General features: G+C 41.7%; 1 protein-coding gene across 1 annotated transcript in view; it reads right to left on the bottom strand.

Moving 5' to 3' along the window:
* LOC308329486 (leucine-rich repeat and fibronectin type-III domain-containing protein 2) overlaps window positions 1–20,911 on the bottom strand; it is a gene marked incomplete at its 3' end in the record, with an annotated part of 135,915 nt that overhangs the window by 29,514 nt on the left and 85,490 nt on the right. Inside the window, exon 3 of the mRNA XM_080783805.1 lies at window positions 9,154–9,237. The remainder of the gene's footprint in view (window positions 1–9,153; window positions 9,238–20,911) is intronic.

The following is a 20,911-nucleotide window of genomic DNA, read 5'->3' as shown; positions in this document are numbered from 1 at the left end:
TAGACATTTAAACCCTGGTTTTATTACTTTAACTCCGTATGTTTATAGGTCTTCTTTGGTCCCTTTGAATTCAAAACACGAATTGATCGCTGTGGTCTCTATGGTTTAACACACGCATATATATTAACACACACTATTATTATTGTTATTATTATTATTTATTTCACAGCTGACAACACAAGGCGCTCTTCTGCGCCCATCCGAGAGCGCATAAGGGCGGAGACGCCTATACACGGTACCACTTGAGGTCGACACAAATGGACTTCAATATATAGCTCTAAAAGCACTGAATATTGATAACATTTTAAACTACTGTAGCAGGTGTGGATGTGAAACTGCACAACCTATTCTCCTATTTCTCAAGTAAAATGTATAGATCATTTTACTGACAAGCTGCCATAGATGGGCACCACCACCTGGTGGTGACCACCCCGGCATGGCTGCATGGCTTGAGCCAGAGCCACCTGGAACTCACGCTGGACCACAGCTCTCTTATTATTGGTGATATTCTGTAATTAAAAGAATAGGAATAGTCACTTGCAATTGTTGCAACCATGCACCCCTCCTCCACTGTGATTGGACGGCTGGATAAAAGGGACAGCGTTGAGCGAATCATTCTACCAAGAGTTGAACGGACTCATTTTGGGGGTGAACTATCCCTTTTCAGCTCAATTATCCCACACCAAAGAGCTGCAAGGTAAAAAGAAACGTGTAGAGAATGTTTATTTGTCAGATATTGTAATGTGAGTGATGTCTTCTGATAGTAGGATCTATAATTGTAATAAATAATGTATGATTACATCTAGAGTACATCTCAAATTAAATCTCCTGCCCTGACGACCTCTGAGTCAGAACATTGTCAATAAATGACTTCAACTCTGAGGGGTCATTTTAACTGTATAGCTAACAGGAGAGTTACGTACATTCAGTTATGTACAGTATACATTCTGTGTCCGACGCAGATAATTGCTTGACCTATAGATTCATAATGAAGACAGCCGGCATGCGCAAACCTCAGGGTAAAAAAAACAACAACAAAAAAACTCTGAGTTGGAAGTGGGCCATATTGATGTAGACAAGCAATGTCAGCTCGTGCCAATGAGGAAATAACTCTGGTGGTAATTGAAAGGAATGGCCCAGGCTTGTATTGTTCTCGGCCATTATTTGCGTGATCAATGGACTTTCGGCTTCTCGAGCATTGCTCCATATCATGTTTGATCTAATGGTATTATGCAACGTGCATGATATTTTTCGCAGGACGTGTGCAAGTGCAGGGTGTGGCGGGGTCGATATTGCATTCAAAGGATAACTGATATGAGCCTTTTACAGACACTAACTACTTAAAACCGAGCAGCTATAGGGCAACAAACCAAAAACAGTTACAATAATTTCAACATCCCACACAGTGAAACAATTGGATTGACTACTAGTGAGGGCTCAAAATGTGCTTGGTGGGTTTCTCACTCGCGATTGGATGAAATTAGTGACCCAGCTAAAAAAAAAAGAATCACACGTGTGAAGTGAGCGACACTCTTCATACATCACATTCCGTGCTCAGCCAATCAGCTGAGCACCATCCGTGCTCATAGAGAGACACACACCGTTATACTGCATATTATACAGTATAGGTGCGGCTCAAACATATATGCTGTTTGTTAAAGAGCTGGAGAGATGAGGAGACCCCCGTTACTAAACAAACGCTCTACTGCAATTATTACTATCGAGCTTTAACCGTTTAATTAATTTCATTGCAACTCCGTCCCCGGCAAGCCGCCCCGCGTCTGAAATGGTGTGGGGGGTCCCTGTACTGTACTGTACTGTCACACCCGAAATCATCATATATTCAAATTGTCTCTCTTGTACATGCTTAATAACAACACAAATTGTGTGTGTGTGTGTGTGTGTGTGTGTGTGTGTGTGTGTGTGTGTGTGTGTGTGTGTGTGTGTGTGTGTGTGTGTGTGTGTGTGTGTGTGTGTGTGTGTGTGTGTGTGTGTGTGTGTGTCTGTGTGTGAGGCTGCGCAACTGTGACACTTGGTGGTGAAAACCAACCAAACGCTATTTCCTTGCTCGGACATGGCCAGGGACACACATAGCTGTCCATAGGAGTGGCTGCACCACTCAAATATCACTTATGGCACCTTTCATGAAGGAAGCCTATTAGCATGCCGTACTTGTCTTCATACATCTATAGTAGCATTGGAAAGCGTCTGATTAGTCTCAAAGGCTTCCATGATTTAATGGCTATTGTAAAAGCAATGAAAGGTTTTGTTTTATTGGAACTATTTGGCTGACAGCGCAGACAGAGTATATAATGTTATACTGTATATGGTTAAAAGAATATTGCTGGCTGTAAGGCGGTTCTTTAATCTCTGTGAAATTGATGAGGTCTGTCAGTTGCTATTAACCGGTTAGATTGAGAGTGTGATGACATTGTTGGTCCCTCATGTGTACGCTTGGTATACTGTATATTCCTCTGCTTGGAAGATACAGTAAGTGTAGGAAATGGCATGATACAGTTCTCAAAAATGTTTTACCACATTTTTCCACTCACAGCAATGCAATCAATGAACAACAGTGTCTTACTGTTATAGAAAATACAATATCACCATTCCAATGGAATGTTGTTTTGTACAGTGTGTAATTTCATGTCATATCATATCCCACGCTCAAATCTCAACTTATTTTGACAGTTTTGTGCAGTATTAGCGGAGATCATTGTCTCTCCACATGTTTGCGGCGAGTTGTTCCACACAGCAGATGTACAGCGTGGTACAGGGCGAGTTCAGCGAGAAAGGGGATGCCATCTGCAACTCTGCCAGTCTAGTTTTTTTTCCCCCTCTGTGTCTTTGATCACCATTCTTTCATCTTTTGTGAGCCGGGGACTGCCACGAAATTGCTTTATAGCATGATATATGGCATTCCATTTCGAAAGCGTATGAAAAATAAATTAGATTTCCCTACGTTTTTTTGGCATCAACCTGTCTCTCCGCCTGTCTTTCCATCACACCTGGCCTGCCTCCCCGTCCCTATCTACGTGTGTGATTGTGACATGCGCAGAGAACATCAACACTGAGGGATGATCTCACTGGGTTAGAAGAGAATGAGAGGATCATCACCTTAATTAATTTATACTCGGAAGTACAATTGAGGGCAAGCCCTCATTTTCAATGTAGCCAAGGATCAGCCAGTTAGCGCACACACGCACGCACGCACATACGCACACCATTTTCCAGGTTCCGATCAGGTGATACAGTAGTTCAGTAAAAAGTAGAGGGTGGCATATTTTAAAAATAGCAGAACTACTATAGCTCGGATGTGTGAGCTTGTACATCTGCTATTGTCACTAGTGTTGAAAAGAAATAAAGTTTTTTTTGCCTATAATGACCAAACCCGTGTATGTATATCATGTACTGTAGAAGATGTACCGGTGTGGACTAAGATGCCCTGACCAGTGACCACTGACCTAAAATCGGATTAATTGTTTAAGAAAAATCAACAAACACAAAAGACGCCTCCCGCCCTGCAGGTTCGAATCCAACCCCAATCTCTTGTCTCTCTCTAGTCTAAAGTATCTGAAATAAAGCATACAAAAGGCACATGCAGTATAAGTGTAGCCATTGGGGTCGGCCTGTACCACATCCTTTTAGAATCAAAAGTTGAAAAGAGAGAACTAATTCACACGACACATGATGGCTTTCATAAGAAATTGAATGTAAGCGATGGCCGCCTCGATGCTGTACTGAGATGGAGTTTGACAGATCTGGTTTGGTCATAAAGGAATCATCACACTCCCCCTCTCACGGCAGACTAAACCTATATATCTTCATCCAACTCAGGTGTCATGAAATCTTACAGAGCTTATAATAACATCCAAAGCTCAGCAATTTTCTGAAGCATAATATAATGTGCTCAATGTTAGTTCCACATGCAGCACACCCACGTTGGGTCAGAGACCACGTGCGTTTTTGAATGGACTCGCCCATTGCATCAGCCTCAATTGTGCGTTCTTATAACATCATCTTCACCTAGCTATTATTAATTGTCCTGTCTGTATAGCACGAGTCCATATTAAGACAAATCAAATGTTCACGTATGTAAACGAAAGTGAACCTGTAACATTATAAATATGATCCTCGGGATCAGGGGCATTATACCAAATGAATCACAATCTGTCACTTACTCCCAAATCTAGGAAGACATTCGGTACATAACACAAAAAGCATTCTCCTTTGTTTTTGCCTCTTAGTCAGGGGATATTAATACAATCTGGCAATACATTTCTTACCAAGAATTTTCTTCACCAATGTGTTCGTAAAGGTGTCTACTAACATTGGTTTCTATTCAACCACCCTAGGGGATTTTTTGACAGCTGCTGAAAGTTGGGGTATACGATCAACAAACAATATAATGTCAAAATGTTCTAAATTTCATTATGCTTTAAGTAGCATGTTCCACAGGAAAGAGCCCGGTTCCAGCGGGCCGGTTCCGGCAAGCCGGTTCCGGCAAGCCGCCCTGCGTCCGAAACGGTTCAGAAATGTCAGCGTTACTGTGTGGGGGTCCCCAGGGGGTCCCTCTACTGGACTGTACTGTCACTTTACTGTACTGTCACACCCGAAATCATCAGTTAATATGTGTGTGTGTGTGTGTATTAGGCTGCCCAACAGTGACACATGGTGATGAAAACCAACCAAACGCTATTTTCGTGCTCGGACACAGGGTCACAGGCAGCCAGAGACACACAAAGCTCCATATAGGAGTGGATGCACCACTCAACAAGTTCCGAAATAGCTAAAACAGCCAATCTGCAAACGACCAATGTCTTGTGAGCTTCAGTGGTTAAGCCTGATTTATTTGTCGCATTGTGAGCTTTAGAGTGGCTATTTGATGTTCGACACATCATACAAGTGAGTGTAAACGAAGCATGACACTGGCTGAATGGATTCCCATTCTGAAATCAGAATCAACGTTATTGTCACATCAAATTACACGTGTAGAATAGTGGGTGAAATTGTTTTTGTACGTGCTTCTCAACACATGTAAATAACAGTGGTAGAAAGAAACTACAGTAAGTGCATTTACTTAAGTAGGCTTAAGTAAAATTAGGTATTTGTACTTGAATTGAGTATTTCCAATCTTCAAGTATGCTACTTTTACTCCACTACATTTATTTGAAAACTTTAGTTAGGCCTACTAGTTACATTGTAGATTTTGATTATTTTTTTTTACAAAACATAGACATTAACCACTTCATTAATGCCATTTGAAAATATCAGATTTCAAAAGATTTTTATACATTTGAAAACTTGAAACGGGACATTCTGCAAAATGAGTACTTTTGGTACTTTAGGTGCATGTTGATGCCAATACATTTTGTACTTTTACTCAAGTACATTTAGAATTTCTGACTATAGTATTTCTATATTGCAATATTGATACTTTTACTAAATAAGATTTGTGATTAGTTTTCCCACCACTGGTAAATACAGAGAGTTCAAATAGGGAAGAGATATAGGTTCCTGTCTGTGTGTGTGTGTGTGTGTGTGTGTGTGTGTGTGTGTGTGTGTGTGTGTGTGTGTGTGTGTGTGTGTGTGTGTGTGTGTGTGTGTGTGTGTGTGTGTATCTCCTGGTATAATGTGTTCACAGGAAGGCAAAGTCAAATCAATCTATAAATGAATAAAACAAATAGCAATGCGGATATGCAGCATTAAGTAAAAGAGAAATGCTTCTCATGCAGGAGGAAGATATATCCAGCAGGTATAAATTGCAGCAGGTATTTAGCATCACAGTTTTATGTGCATAGTTAAAGTGTCATGGAATTGAAAAACAGAGCATCGGGTATAAATCATATCCATATCCGATAGCCGTATGAAAATCACGTACATGGTTAAAGACGGAGTGCAGAGATTTTTTCCATCCTAAAACATGGGGGGGGCGACATGCGTAAAACGACCGGATTAAGATTGGCGAACATGCGTTATGGTTGGCGAGCATGCGCCGCTCCGTGCTTGCGGTTATGGTTAGGTTTGGGTTTGAGGTAGGTTGTCGTTGTCGGACCAATGACTGGTCGGAAAAGCGTACGGAACTTAGTACTGCACTCGAAACATGATCATCAGGTATTATTATTATATAAGGAGGAATATTTTTTTCAAAAAAGTGTACAGTACAGTAGGCTATTTGTTAAAATGTTGTTTTCATGTGGACACGCTCACCAGTTCAGTATGCCTGGTTTGCCGTGTAGTGATCCACCTGATCTGAAGCCGCACCCACAGCTGTTGTTGTATGATATAGACTCTATATCATACAACCCCTCCCTCTATATTATAGAGGGAGGGGTTAGGGGAGGGGATGATATTGTGATGTCACTATGCCTGTGCTGTTTTTTTCATTGGCACGTTTGACTGTGAAGGTTTCAGCCTTCAGGAAGAAACCCTAAATACAAAGGGAAGACATCATTGCACATAACAACCACACCGAGGGGTCTAATGAAGTGCTGTCACCTCATAAACACATGAAAAAACTGGAAAAAATACAGAAATCACGGGACTCCATCCTTAGAGGGGCATGGCCAAAGATAAACGTAGCAATATAACGCAACAGAGCTTAGAGCTGCAACTTGAGTGGTGCCAGATGCACCACCCAAGATATCTCCATCTCCTTTTTAACTATACTGTAAACTAGACATACGGTGGATTGGCTGTCAAAGGAAACCAAACAAAGCCCACAAGCTAGAGGTAATCATTCATTGAGCGCTGATCCAGCTTCCCATCTGTGAGGCAAAACAACAACGTGCCTAGTGTATACCTCACCTTCTATAAGGAAATTAAGTGCATCTGCTGCCAATCTGGCAAAACACGACACAAAGCCTTACATTTGAAGAACAAAAGGTTTGTTAAATAATGCATCGAATCCCTTTGTGCTGGAGATAACGCCGTGCTTCAAGCCACTTGAAGCTTCAAAGCAAGTGCTCCTTTGATCGCTTTGTTAAATTACACGACACCGTGATATTGAAACCCACTGCTATGTCCATCTGTAAATATGCTAATTACCAAGACAGAGGCCCCATCTGTAAGTGATCTGCACGGAAAACGTTCCTTTCACCGTGCATCTTTTTTTTCACTTAAAAAATACCTCAAAATTGTACTTAAAGGCGTAGTGAAACGGAAATGGTGGACATTTTATTTTGACGTTTCAGACGGTTTCAAGTTGAAACATCGCTCTGAAGTTTCTGAACCAGATACATATTTTAGCGTGATGATTACGTTGAAACCGAATAATACACTGTCTGGATGTTATCTTGAATGGGAATAAAAACTGAGGATTTCTGTAATCATAGCAGCTGTGTTGGACAGATGCGCAGATATGGGGAATTAAACGGGTGAGCTTCATTTTTATTGAATGCGGGCCTCGACACATCATCACGCAGCACGTTTTTGCTTTCAGGAAGTAATTAAGATTTTTATAGACTTTTGATATAAAAATACACAAAAATGAAAATCTACCAATTTTTTTGGCATCCATTGTTAGGTATGCTGATGTCTAAAGGTCACTACACCTTTAAGTAGGTTGGGAGTGGCTTATTGTCGGAGTCTGTCCCCAAATATACTTCGTTATACTTTACATCACTGTCATCCTGTACTGTTGGCCATTAACAGGGCCTTCCACCTCCTTTCCATAATAAAAGCCTCTATTTAAAATAAATGTAATAAATATATATATAAATATATATATATATATATATATATATATACACACACACACACACACACACACACACACACACACACACACACACAATATTAATTCCCCAGCCTACGTTTATTTGCATAGCCTATTTTCCTTTTTTTTGAGCAGAATGGCCATTATCACGGGCAGTTGGGAAAATGCGTGGCTACACTGCATGCGATTACATGCAGTATAGTGATTAACTTTCAGCAGCAAACAACAAAGCGGATATTAACTACGCGGGGAGGGGAATGTTAAATGATTGCAATGGCAGGGGTTGAGTGAAAAGTCACCTAAGCCTACAGTGTATGCCAAATAGCAACAAAAACAAAAAAAGCCAATCTACCAGCTTGCAGATCGGCTATTTTCTTTCACTGTCATTCACCTAGTCACTGTGTCACTCTCACTCACCTTGGGTTATGAAAGGGTGTGGGTGTGTACTGTTCTGTATGCATTACCATACTATCCATATACCCATGACATAATATTTGCTGTATACAGTATCAGCCTCTTATCCACTGCCAGTACTCTCTGCTGTATAGCCTATATATATATTATATTCACAGGTGATTTAGGTACAGTATACGTGCTGTATTTACTGGTGATGGATTGTATATGCTTATATATGTTCATTGTTAGAATACGTTGACCCAGTCAGACAAGTGCAGATGACTATATGATCAGACTGTCACTCTCTGTCTATTTTTTAAATTATATTTTTGTTCTTACTTTTAATCCTATTCTGACCTCTCTAACTATACCTACTTGTACAGTACCTATCTTGTAGATATGTTGTGGCTCATGCTCATTGCTGTTACAGTCTGTCTGTCTGTCTGTCTGTCTGTCTGTCTGTCTGTCTGTCTGTCTGTCTGTCTGTCTGTCTGTCTGTCTGTCTGTCTGTCTGTCTGTCTGTCTGTCTGTCTGTTTACGCGTATCGATCTTTGCTTTCGCAATACAGATTGAAAACAACTCGTGACGTTTGATTCTCAGCCATCAAATAGACACAATATAATTACTGTTGGTGGTTTTAGGCTTTACATTCATTTCCCTGTTTCCTAGGAACTGGCTGAGCATTTACGAGCCACATACTGCATTCATCTGATATGTATTTCCCCACGTCTGCTGCATACGTAGTACCTCGGGGAAATGTGGGGGGGAAAAAATAATTCTCTCTCCCACTTATTGGCTGACTGTGGTTTCTTATCCTAGCATTAGCTTTGGATCATTGCATTGTTCCAGTATGTACGGTATAATAGCTTCCAAGGCCTGTGGGTGGTTTGTGCACACCGTGGCAAAAAGAAAATGAATGAAAAGAAAAAGAAAACGCCGTTGGAAAAGATTTAGAAACGGCATCATCTTGGTCAAAATATTTCAGTAGGCCTAACTGAACACCAGAAAATAAATCAAATGAAGCAAAGTGTAGCTCTTACCTATATTGTGTGGTATTGTGCCATATGGTCCCTCGTGACAACTGCAAGGGCACACATTCACACCCAGTAAGGCAGACAAACAGCCTGTAGAAAAGAACAAACGCATTGTCACTGTGCGGCTCTCTATGGCACTGGTTCTCAACGTGGCATCCTGGGGGGCCCCCTCTGCCAGGGGGTCCCAGGGGGTCCCCTCTGCCAGGGGGTCCCCATATGAATGATAAATACAGCATCACAATCATTTTTAACAACCTCTATTCATCCATTTATACGTCAAAAACAGTTTGGAACGAATCTTCTCTTCTGGGGGTCCGTGGCACAAAACACTTCCATTTGGGGGTCTTTGAGACGAAAAGGTTTGGAACCTCTGCTCTATATTTTGGTAAAGCCACGCCACCACGTGGAGGCTTGCCCTCCATCGCCATTTAATATTCTCTTTCTGTTGTACTTATGACATACTGTATACTGTAGGTAACTATACTCTCCCTACCTTTTTCCCCTCTAAACAAATCTAGCCAAACATTTGTCGCTGAATGTTGGCCATAGCATAGACACTATAGGGTATGTGGTTAAGAGCTTAACTCAAAACCTATAAAAGAGAGGCAATTTGACTCACAGCTGACTGTAAAAGATTAGCAGGAACTATGACTTAACATTGCGCCAGCTGCTCATACTGTGCAGGCAGTGCCATTATGATTCATAACACATTATCTGCTTCTCAAACAAATACTCTGAAAACCCCTTTAAAGCACATGGGGAAGGGCAGACTAGCTTATAGTTTATGGAAAACTATTGAAAATGGAACACAGTGGGGTGTTTGCACATTGCTCCCGCTCCCCAGTGACATTATGATCTCGACAATGATTGAAAATACATTATTTCCCCTCTCTCCACTTATTTCTGTGACAGTTTTCCTGGAACTGGAAGCGGTTTCCTGCCGAATGCAGAATGAATGAAGAGTGCTATTAGTTTACTGTGTGCGTGCATGTGTCTGTGTTGGTGCATGCTAGTGTGTGTGTGTGTGTGTGTGTGTGTGTGTGTGTGTGTGTGTGTGTGTGTGTGTGTGTGTGTGTGTGTGTGTGTGTGTGTGTGTGTGTGTGTGTGTGTGTGTGTGTGTGTGTGTGTGTGTGTGTGTGTGTGTGTGTGTGTGTGTGTGTGTGTGTGTGTGTGTGTGTGTGTGTGTGTGTGTGTGTGTGTGTGTGTGTGTGTGTGTGTGTGTGTGTGTGTGTGTGTGTGTGTGTGTGTGTGTGTGTGTGTGTGTGTGTGTGTGTGTGTGTGTGTGTGTGTGTGTGTGTGTGTGTGTGTGTGTGTGTGTGTGTGTGTGTGTGCGTGCGTGCGTGCGTGCGTGCGTGCGCGTGCGTGCGTGCGTGTGCACATATATCTGAATGTGAATGACCGAAAATGTTCAAAAGTCATTTAAGGATTTCATGCACCAACTGCTTGGTTTTGGGATGATGTCATTCTCTCACAATCGGGCCCAGCTGTGCCATTCTAAAGCTCCGCTTTGATAATTGTATAGCGTCCCCATTCTGGGCATGGGCATGCAGCCAAACGTTTAGCAAAACCAGCAGATCTACAAGCTCCAAATGTGTCTCAACATGACAAGCTGTGAGCTTGTAGATTGGATATCTAGTGTAGATCAGGGGTCTTCAATAGGGTCTTCAGATACACTAGACTCGGGGCACCACATTATTGTGTGATATAGCAACTTTTTGAGCGGATGCAAAGCTTTTGAAGATTACGTCATAAGTAATAGCCATCTGGGGGCACGGTGGCACAGCTGGTAGTGCTGTCGCCTCACAGCTAGAAGGTCCTGGGTTCGATTCCCGCTCAGGACGCTGTGGGTGCTGGCGGCGTGTTTCCTCCTCTGCGTCATCAGTGCCCATACCCGAAGGCGGGGTTGGCGAAAGGGTGGAGTTTGCATGTTCTCCCCGTGTCCCCTATAGGGTAGGTACCCTCACAAAAAACATGCAGTAATCCTGCTCACTAAACTGCCTCCCCCTGGCCAGCCGGGGCGCCTGATGGAGGGGAAAGGAACTGGTTGGAATAACGTGTTCCTTCCACGCGCTACGTCCAACCAGGGAAACTCCCCCCTGTCAGGTGTAAAGGAGCAACTTGGACACTCAGGCATATATGGGGACTAGGTTGGTGGAGGGTGTGTAGAGCCCAGGATCACATTAGATAATTGACACAGGGGTGAAAAATGGGTTACAAAATCGTACTTTAAAAAAAGTAATAGCCATCTGTTATATGCGTTTTATATTGCTTTATTTTATATCTATCTAAAAACTACTTTGAGCCGGGCCGTTTGCTAGGCAATGCCTAGCTCACCCTCGCACGCATGGAATGTGCTCGCGCATGCGTAGACTACTGCTAAATATAATTAGGATCTCCTTTGGCTCTTTTCACGAGAACTACGTCAACATGTAGGCTAGCTAACGCTGCTCACTCGAGCCTGCTTCCTGACCGGAATATTTACGGTGGTTGAGTAAAGCCGGAATGATCTGAGAAGACGGATGGTGGATTAGGATGCTGATAGCACGGGCTTTACCATTCCAAGGATTTATTATTTGTCTTGTCGGGCTCTTAAAGTATAGGAACGCCATGAGAGAACAACCAGACTCAATTATTGACCGGCTCTTCTAGCCATCATTATCAGGCTAATTATGGCTCCGCTGGCAGGCGAAACTGTCACTGACTGATCCATGCGATAACGTGGTAGAATAACAAGTATGGCAATATGATCTGGAAGTGTAAATGTACGAGATGTTATTGTACTACACAGTTTCATCATCACCAAACAAACAACATGAGTCAGTGTATGAGCCCAGATTTGTCCAATGATGCCTTTTTGGAGGCTAACAATCTTTCCAGTATTCTTCCCATAATTCTAGCAATTGTGTCCTCAAAATTTGGGGACGGAATTGGTGCCAAAATATGCCAATATATGGCACAGAAATAGGTGATGAAATTGGCACTGTGATTGGCTGAGCATCGCATAATTGCATGGTGTGCCACAGGGGACACCTGTTATATAATGGCAGATAGAGGGAGGGAGGGAGAGAGAGATTAGGGGAGAGAGAGGCAGCCAAGAGAGAGAGGTAAAGATTGATACAGTATATATGTCATATCCCTGAATGGGTATTATTAATTGGGTATGGACTAGCGTTACTAATTATATAGTGAACATGACAGTTTCTTACAATAATTTGCTAATAGAGTATTTGGTGATCCCCCAAGGGGTGATTCTCTGCATGGACCCAGTGGTGGCCTCTATACTCTGAGGGAGTGCATGGAGGGGCAACTGCAGGGGCTTCAGAGTCAGACGCTTAACAGACTGGAAGAGCCAGGGATCAAATCGGAGACGAATCCCAGACGGCTGCTCTACCTCCTGAGCCACCCTATAAATATATTGTTGCTGTCAGGCAGTATTTAAACCTTCTAACTTTGTGTGTGTGTGTGTTTTTTTTTTATCGTAAACCCCTGATCATACGACAGCATCACTCAAAAGCAAAGCATCAAAAGTAGCAGATCCACCAGCTCGAAACAATGTTGCACAAAGCAATGTCTTTTGAGATTGTAAATCTGCTACCTTTGCTACATTCTTTTCATTTGAATGCTGAAAAGTTACATCATAGAGGTTTCCACCAGATAGAGACGATTATGCTACTTCTTCTGGTATAAGTAAGCCTTGTTGAGCCAGTGCAGGAGCCTATCTCCTGTTTCTGTAGCATGTCGAGGCAGCTTGATGTACAGGCACACCCCCTGGATATGACGCTAGTATGTTGCAGGGATTTACCCCCAATCCAACCCTTGATGCTGAGTGCTAAGCAGGGAGGCACTGGTCCCATTTTTCACAGTCTTTGGTATGACCCGGTCGGGGATCGAACCCCAACCTCCCAGTCTCAGGGTGGACACTCTAACAACAAGTCCACTGAGTTGGTACTTATTCTATTCATGCACAATAAACAGCAATCAATCAGCTAATAAGACTACATTATTCATTATTCATTATTTGTTCATTATTTTGTTTGCATGCATTTTAATGGGAATTAAAGCTACATAATCTGATCTAAGCTCATAGTTTGCACATGTTCAGAATGGATGAGCAAGATAGTGAATGAAAAGCGCCATTCACATCAAACACTATAAGCAATATGTATTTAACTACTACGTGGTGTTGTTCTGACTCAAGTGGATAACAGCGGTAAATTATATATGTAGTGCGTGGTTAGGCCCTTAAATTATATGTGTTTGTCCCTGGTAATTTCTTTTATATTCTTTCCAGGTTGTAGATAGTACTCTTATGAGATCAGGCGTCATGTGAATCCATACTGCTGAATAATGCAGTTGTTTACTATTATGGGGGACAAACCTGTGAATATGAAATTGGCCATTTAGTGCCGTTTCTTCCACACATCTCTTATCAAACCGTATTATAAAACAATGACCCAGCGGATAAAATTGCAGTTAAATCCACCTGAGCACGTCCAGTGGACGTCCCATAGAAGCAGACCGCAGTGATGAAAGGCACCGTCAGGGTCACTGCTTCTCAGAGAAGCCATAGACTCAAGTGGAGACGGGAACAAGTCATTTGTCTTTCCGACCCCAGAGAGCCTCAGCGGCAGTGTCTCACAGCCCTAACCTCTTAGAAAAAACTTCTGCTGCTTCACAGTTTGATACGATGATGCGACATGTCCAAAATAATCCAGAGAGAAGATGTATAATGACAGTAATAGACAATAATGCAACGTTTTGCTAAAATTATATTGGTAATAATTACAGAATGGACATTGCTCTAGTAATTCTAAATCTCATTTGTCCAAAGCCTTACAGTACTGTATGTCGCTCTCTGCTAAAAGTCTACATGATGAGTTGCAGGATATTGCATATTCAAACTTCCCATCCAATTCAATTCTTAGTTCAAGAGTTTAAATTTGGACCCAGGCGATTGGGATGAATTATAGTATTATGTAAATTCAGCATAACACATTTTGGGAGATTCCTTTTCCATCAGTGCTATAACACAGACCGAATAGTATACATATTTAACTTTTTTAACATATACCTTAGATAAACAATGTGCGATAAAGTCTTGTGGGGACATGAACATTTGCATAATAATATGGTCCAGAGAGTGAGAAATCCATTTATAATTCATGCAGGTGGCTTTAATCCAAATGTGCTTGCATATAAACACACAAACTATTGCTCACTACTGCAGAATGAAACATTTGACTTCAATGATCCATTCCAGTTGGATCTGTATATTTGCATTGCAAGATAAATGTTTTGCATGATGTTCTTATAATGGTTGAGGTAACCTGATAACTGCTGGAGGAAGAATGGTGACTAATGAGAACAAAGAGATGACTCAGAAATATAGGAAACAGAATGCCTTGAAGCTTGCACACTCCATTATGAATTGCCCTTTGCTGGAGAGAGATTAAAATTGTTCAGCTTCTCATCAAATTATAAAGCCATTAAACTGAAATAAAACTCTGGAAACTAAAATCCAAATGAAATATCAGAATAATTTCCATTACTGTAATGGGAGTAGCTACAGAATACTCTTAACGAGAACATAAGGCCGACATTTAGATTGGAAGAAGTAATTGTTGCCGGAGACAAGCCCATCGCTCAAATTATGGTCGTTTATGAATGTGCTTAGATTAGGCCCTCATGCCCCATATTTTAGCATGATATTAGGACATTTTCGACATTAGTGCGCACTAAAGGATGTCATAATGGAGGAAGAACGATATCTTCAGACCACACTATTCATGGATTATTAGTTGGTGGAACTCTCAGCATGGAACTCAGTGAGATGCAAATTCCATTAAACAATTATAGGGGCTGGTGTTAAACATCCATGGATTGGGAACATGGCGGGATGTTTTGTTTTCCATTTCATCTTATTCTCAAAGCTCAGCTACTGTACCTCACCTTTCTATGACCCTTCCAGCAAACAGCATGAGAGTTTCTGCTAATAAATTGTGCAAAGGTTTATGATAAACATGGTGTGCCGTGAGTCCATGATGTGGGATTCTGTACCATCTCATTATTGCAACATATCGTTGGTGTTGGACAGAACCCTCCATATTCTCCATTATTGTAAACTTTTTTAGTTTTGTCGTGACTCGTAACTATACTTGACCTCCTACTTGATCATACTACAGCAGTGGTTCTCAACCAGTGGTCCGGGGACCACCAGTGGTCCTTGAGGGGGTTCCAGGTGGTCCCCTGTTGAATTTAAATGGAGAGTTGGTAACTAAATGAACCCTTATAGATCTTTAATTCTTGAAAGAGTTAGATTATTGTTAAATAATAAACATCTGCATTAGCCTACAAGAAGTCTACACAAATTAGAGAATGTGGAAGATTTTTTCTTAAAAATGTGCCTGTTATATCTCCTATGGTACCACACAAATACAGCATGGTATTGTGCCAATTGTGGACAACATCTTATTCAACTACTACAAAATATTCTAAGACAATTGTTTGGGTCTGAGAGGCTAAATGTCATCATGGTGGTCCATGGCCTAAATGCAGAATAAATAATGAACCTTGACATGAAAAGGGTTGAAACCACTGCCCTAGAAAGTAGACACTCCAGTGAATTGGTAGACACTCCCTGAGCACTGAGCAGGCTTCAAGCACGCTCTTTAAAATCACCTGGTAGCCACGCCCCCTCCCCATCCACACATACCTGCTGCAAACAAACAGACAGACACAACTCCTTATGTTTGGTAGTAAAAATAAACAACTTATAATGTAACTTTACACCTCATGGAAGTTGTAGAGTAGGCCTAGTCTGTGTTGTTAGGAAGTGAAGACTGCCCAGTCACAAGTTTATGACAGTGACACTTTTATTCTGCAAGTGAGTTAGCTACCTATGCTAAGCATTAATGTGTGCTTGTGTGCGTGTGGATTCCCTGGCACCCTGGCATCACTTACACAACTGATGAAGTCAAGTAGATGACAGCAGTAGGAACTTTTTTCTGTGTATATAGACGCCTTAACAGACAACGTCACACTGATAAGCAACAGCACGTGTAAAAAAAAAAAAGCCCCATCAAACTTTCAGATGCTGTTTTTATCCCAGTGTGGAGGAAGAATGATTAGGATTTTTATTGTGATCTCTCGCCCCCTAATCCTTGGTTTCTGTTGTTTGAACAATAATAGCAATTCAAAACAGTTGTCCTCAAAACCACACCTCATACGAACGGGCGGTGCGCTCATGATCACGGCAGCAGCAGAGCCTGTTTGTCCATCGCTGCACCTGCAGCGCACCTGCAGCCCATCAAGTATAATTTATGCTTCGTCCCGCGATGGTGTCGCGCACGCAGACCTCTACACTCACAATAGTCGCATCCGCAATGCGTAATACTGTTGCGCTTTGAAGTATAAATGTCTCCTAGGGTGCACCTCACTAGCACAACACACAAGAGGAGGTGGAATGGACTGAAACCAGCGCTCCCAACAGGTTTGGAGATCTGTTGGGAATAATTGGTCTATACTAGTGAGATTCAAGCTGGTGTGCTTTTGGGACCCAATGACTGGCTGGCTCTGGAATGGAATGCTGTTGTGATCTACAGTTTGTATGTTGTGTTGTATCTGCCGTTGAAGGTATGTGAGTTGTAACAGGGAACAGTATGTGTATGTGGCTCTTCACTTCAGTTCATGTGCTATTTCCATTGGTTCGAGCTACCGTAGTAGCTTTGGGCTTCATAACAGCCATCAAATGTAAATTTTCAATTGAAGACTGATAAACAGTAGCTTATGTGTGTTGTGTTGTGGTTGCGGTTCGTTGTAACTGGCATGGTGGCAAAGACTGTCTGTAGGCCCTTTCTTTCTTTCTTTCTTTCTTTCTTTCTTTCTCTCTTTCTCTCTCTCTCTCTCTCTCTGTTTATGACTCACGGAAATCGTTTGCCAGCCAAGTCTATGGACTTTGAGGATATATACAAAGTTTGCTTACAACACTTTATAGAGCACGTTAGAGCCAGCCAAGTCTAAGGACTTTACTGTAATGTTTGTTTAGATCACTTTATTGAAGATAATGGACTTTAATGTTTGTTTAGAGCACTTATGACGTAAATCGTTTGCCAGCCAAGTCTATGGACTTTAATGTTTGTTTAGGGCACTAAAGGATGACGTAAGACATTGTATGCCCGATATAAATACAGAGGGCACCCCTCACTTCACACGGGTGTGATTTTACTTTTATTTGCTACTCTTGTGTCTTGCGAATAATAATATTTCGAGAGAGGACTTGGAGTGTCCCGGAAAAATACTTAAATAGTTGATGTGTTCAAATGTGGCTGTATCCAACAAAAAGGTTGTGCCTGTTGTTTTGTCCACCTCATGAATGTAGCCTGTGATAGTGTGATTAGTGAGTAACAAGGAAGAAAGAAACCCTAATCTTAACCAATGAATGGTGCATGAACGCCCCCCACCACTGTAAGCCTGTCAGGCAGTAAGCCGGGCAGGGAGGGTGATATTGGTCATTGCACGTACAGACTTGGCATAACGACTAAATTGGAGAGAAAAAGGGGGGTAAATAATAACGAATTTATAGGGCAGGAGCAAATCTCCTGTTTCAGTAGCATGAGGTTATGAAGTACATGTACCACCCCTGGGAAATGACGATAGTATTGGTCCCAGGGACCAGGACCACTGCAGTCACAACTGCATTACAATCACAGCTGCTGTTGAGCATCGGGAGGAGGTTGACAGGGCCTCGCTGACAAGCAGGGTCCTCCTCACAGCCACGTCCCACACCTCCTGTGGTGATGTGTAATCACATTTTCCACAAGGGTGCCTAGTAGCCGTGGGAAAATGGCTTATCAAATCCACACACATTGTCATTATTACTTACTTTCTGTGGTTTCCCCTCAATGTCACATAGTACGCCCCATATACAGTGGAGTTCAGTTCAACCACTTAAGACCTCATATACTTCTGTTGTGTTACCGAATAACACAAATAGCCCATCACATCATGGAGCGCTCTGAGCTTGTAGATCTGCTATTTTCATGCACTAAATAGGGACACCATGAGGTTGGGAAGTTGTCAAGCAGCATCAAGACTTTTGTCCATTTGTCCTACATTAGTTCTTAATATGCATTGTGGTGTCAATTCTTTAACAGCCTTACTGTCTCTGACCTCAGACAGTCACAGGCATGGTACAATGGTTTCCTCTGAACCTTGATAGAGAGATAGCCAGGGTGGGGGGCGTGTGTTTGGATTTGTCCTGGTTTGTTTGCTCACAAGCCCTGACTGTCCAGGGAAAGAAGCTATTTAACATCCTAAATATTACAACTAATGCTACATAATGTGGGAATATCACTTTAACTTTTGATGCAGATTCCACTGCAGAGGTCAACTAGAAGAGCACATAACATTATGCTCTGTCTGATCAGAATTGTGATCAGAGTGGAGGAAAAAGTTTGTCATTTTTTTCCCTTTCTTGCAACTACTTAAGGCGCATTAGAATGTAGTGCAATGCCTTGTCTGGAGTGTTTATTTTGAGACATGAACATAAGAAATGGATAAGGGGCTGAGTAAATGAGTACGTCCTCAGAACATTGCTTGATTCACCTCAGTAAGTTCTGGCTGTTCGCACTGTGCTGTCCTCCAAATGGAGTATTGAGTGTGTCATTACCATTTTACAGCATTTCTTCTTCACGACTGAAGTCGTTTTCTGCATAGTAATTTCACTAAGCAAACTATAACCAAGCTAGCATTTTCATGAATTGACTGATGTTTTATTGACAAAAATGCACCGTCATATCTGTCAAAAAGATAAAGCTTGAGTGAGAGCTTACTATTAGTTATTGTTTTTGTAGGGTTTTTTTTTTCTGATTCCGCATTATTTTGCAGTTTTGGCAAATTCAACATCTACAATATGGTAGAGGGTCATGGGGAACGGTCAAGAACTGAAGCTCACATTCCTATAGGATGTCAAAGGACCTCTGACCTTTAGATCTCCCAATTATATTATTGTATGAATTATTTGATCCACTCTACCCACTCCAGACAAGTGAAATCGGAGATAACCACTCAGTGGCCTTGTGGTTAGAGTGTCCGCCCTGTGACTGGGAGGTTGGGGTTCGATCCCTGACCAGTTCATACAGTACCAAAGACTCAAAGAATGGGACGGGCCAATGCCTCCCTGCTTGGCACTCGAAATCAGCATCAATGGGTTGGAGTTAAATCAACTAATCAAATGATTCACTGCGGTAACGTGTGTGACAAATCGTCGCCAAATTATTTTGGGGGGTCCCCAAACATTTTATTTGAAAGAGAAAAAATGTTTAGTTTTTTTTTGGCTGAATGGCTGGAAAATGATAAAAGAGTTTACATAGTACACATAGTACTAATGATTATATCTGGTTTCAGTATTTATTTATGGTGTATTGTCTCTATATTATTAAGGTTATTGTAGCAGTAAATTTATATTGGGACTGGGAGTCTGTAGGGAGGGGGCGGGGGTAAATACAACCTCTGCGAGTGCCAAGTGTTGGGGGGGGGGGGGGGGGGGATCCAAGCCGACTGAAGAGAGACAAAAAAGCAACAAAGTGGGTAAATACAACCTGCTACATCTCTGCTAATTGATTGTCGGCCTTGATTGTTATAATTGGGTGCAATAATTTGCATTCTGAAAGAGTCAAAGCTTTGGCAGCAAGAATGGGCGCACAATCCACAATCTGTACGTGACCCATGGAACATCTGTTCTGTCTGTATTACTGTTGCTGAAGAGGAAGATTATGTGTGTGATACACTGTCTACAACCAGTGGAGGACAAAGTACTCAAATGTTTTACTTAGACTATTTACACCTGAGGACGATTCTACAAATGCCTTAAATCCTGACGGTTACTGTATCTGAAAAACCCATGTTTCTCAAACATTTTCATGTCAAGGACCCCCAAAAATATATGTAATTGGCCGCTGACCCCCATCTGAAAATATGTTGTTCCAGGGACCCCCCAGAAGTGAAGATGTGACGCTCTGAAACATACATTCAAAGATTTGCGCCACATTTTCACGATTTTTCAAAAATAGCAGATCTAATAATGCTTAAAACACCAAAAGAGGTTCCCGTCCTGAATGGGTTAAATAAAAGTATATCAATACGCCAATATAGAAATATTCCGTTACAATATACCGGAATTCAAAATCTACTTGAGTAAAAGTACAAAAGTATTGGCATTGAAATGTACTGTACCAAAAGTAAAAGTACTCATAATGCAGAATGTCTCATTTGAAGTTTGCAAATGCAATTACAACATTATGTTCAGTTAAAGGGTGCACTATACTCCTTGACCTCTGGTTCTAAAAAGTGGAATAGAGGAATAAAATGTTTGATTGCTCTGATAAAAACATGAATGGTCCCATGGCAGGCGAACAAAACACCAATATTACACGGCCATGCTGACTAGCAATGATGGCCAGAGGCTTGTTAGAGCGTAATGATCCTGTTCCTAAAGCCTGCGTTAGAGAGAGGCATCGACCAGTGCACAACAGACCATGGTCTCTGGCACACAGTCGTATTAGTTTCAGATGCAGTTGGTCAATATTTATGTGACAGCATGGTCTCCGTAAGCGACATTGAGAATGGATGAATTACCAGAAGCATGAAAGGAATGATACAGGAATGGCAAAATACTAAAGTTGATGTTTAATATAATCAATAAAGTAAGCATGAGCCTCATTTGTACATTTCAGCATGTTTGGGATTGTACAAGCGAGATATATCG

The sequence above is a fragment of the Protomyctophum bolini genome (assembly GCF_963924005.1).
Source record: "Protomyctophum bolini genome assembly, chromosome: 15".
Lineage (NCBI taxonomy): Eukaryota > Metazoa > Chordata > Actinopteri > Myctophiformes > Myctophidae > Protomyctophum > Protomyctophum bolini.
The sequence above is the reverse complement of the archived record's forward strand: the minus strand, read 5'-3'. Positions and strand labels throughout refer to the sequence as shown.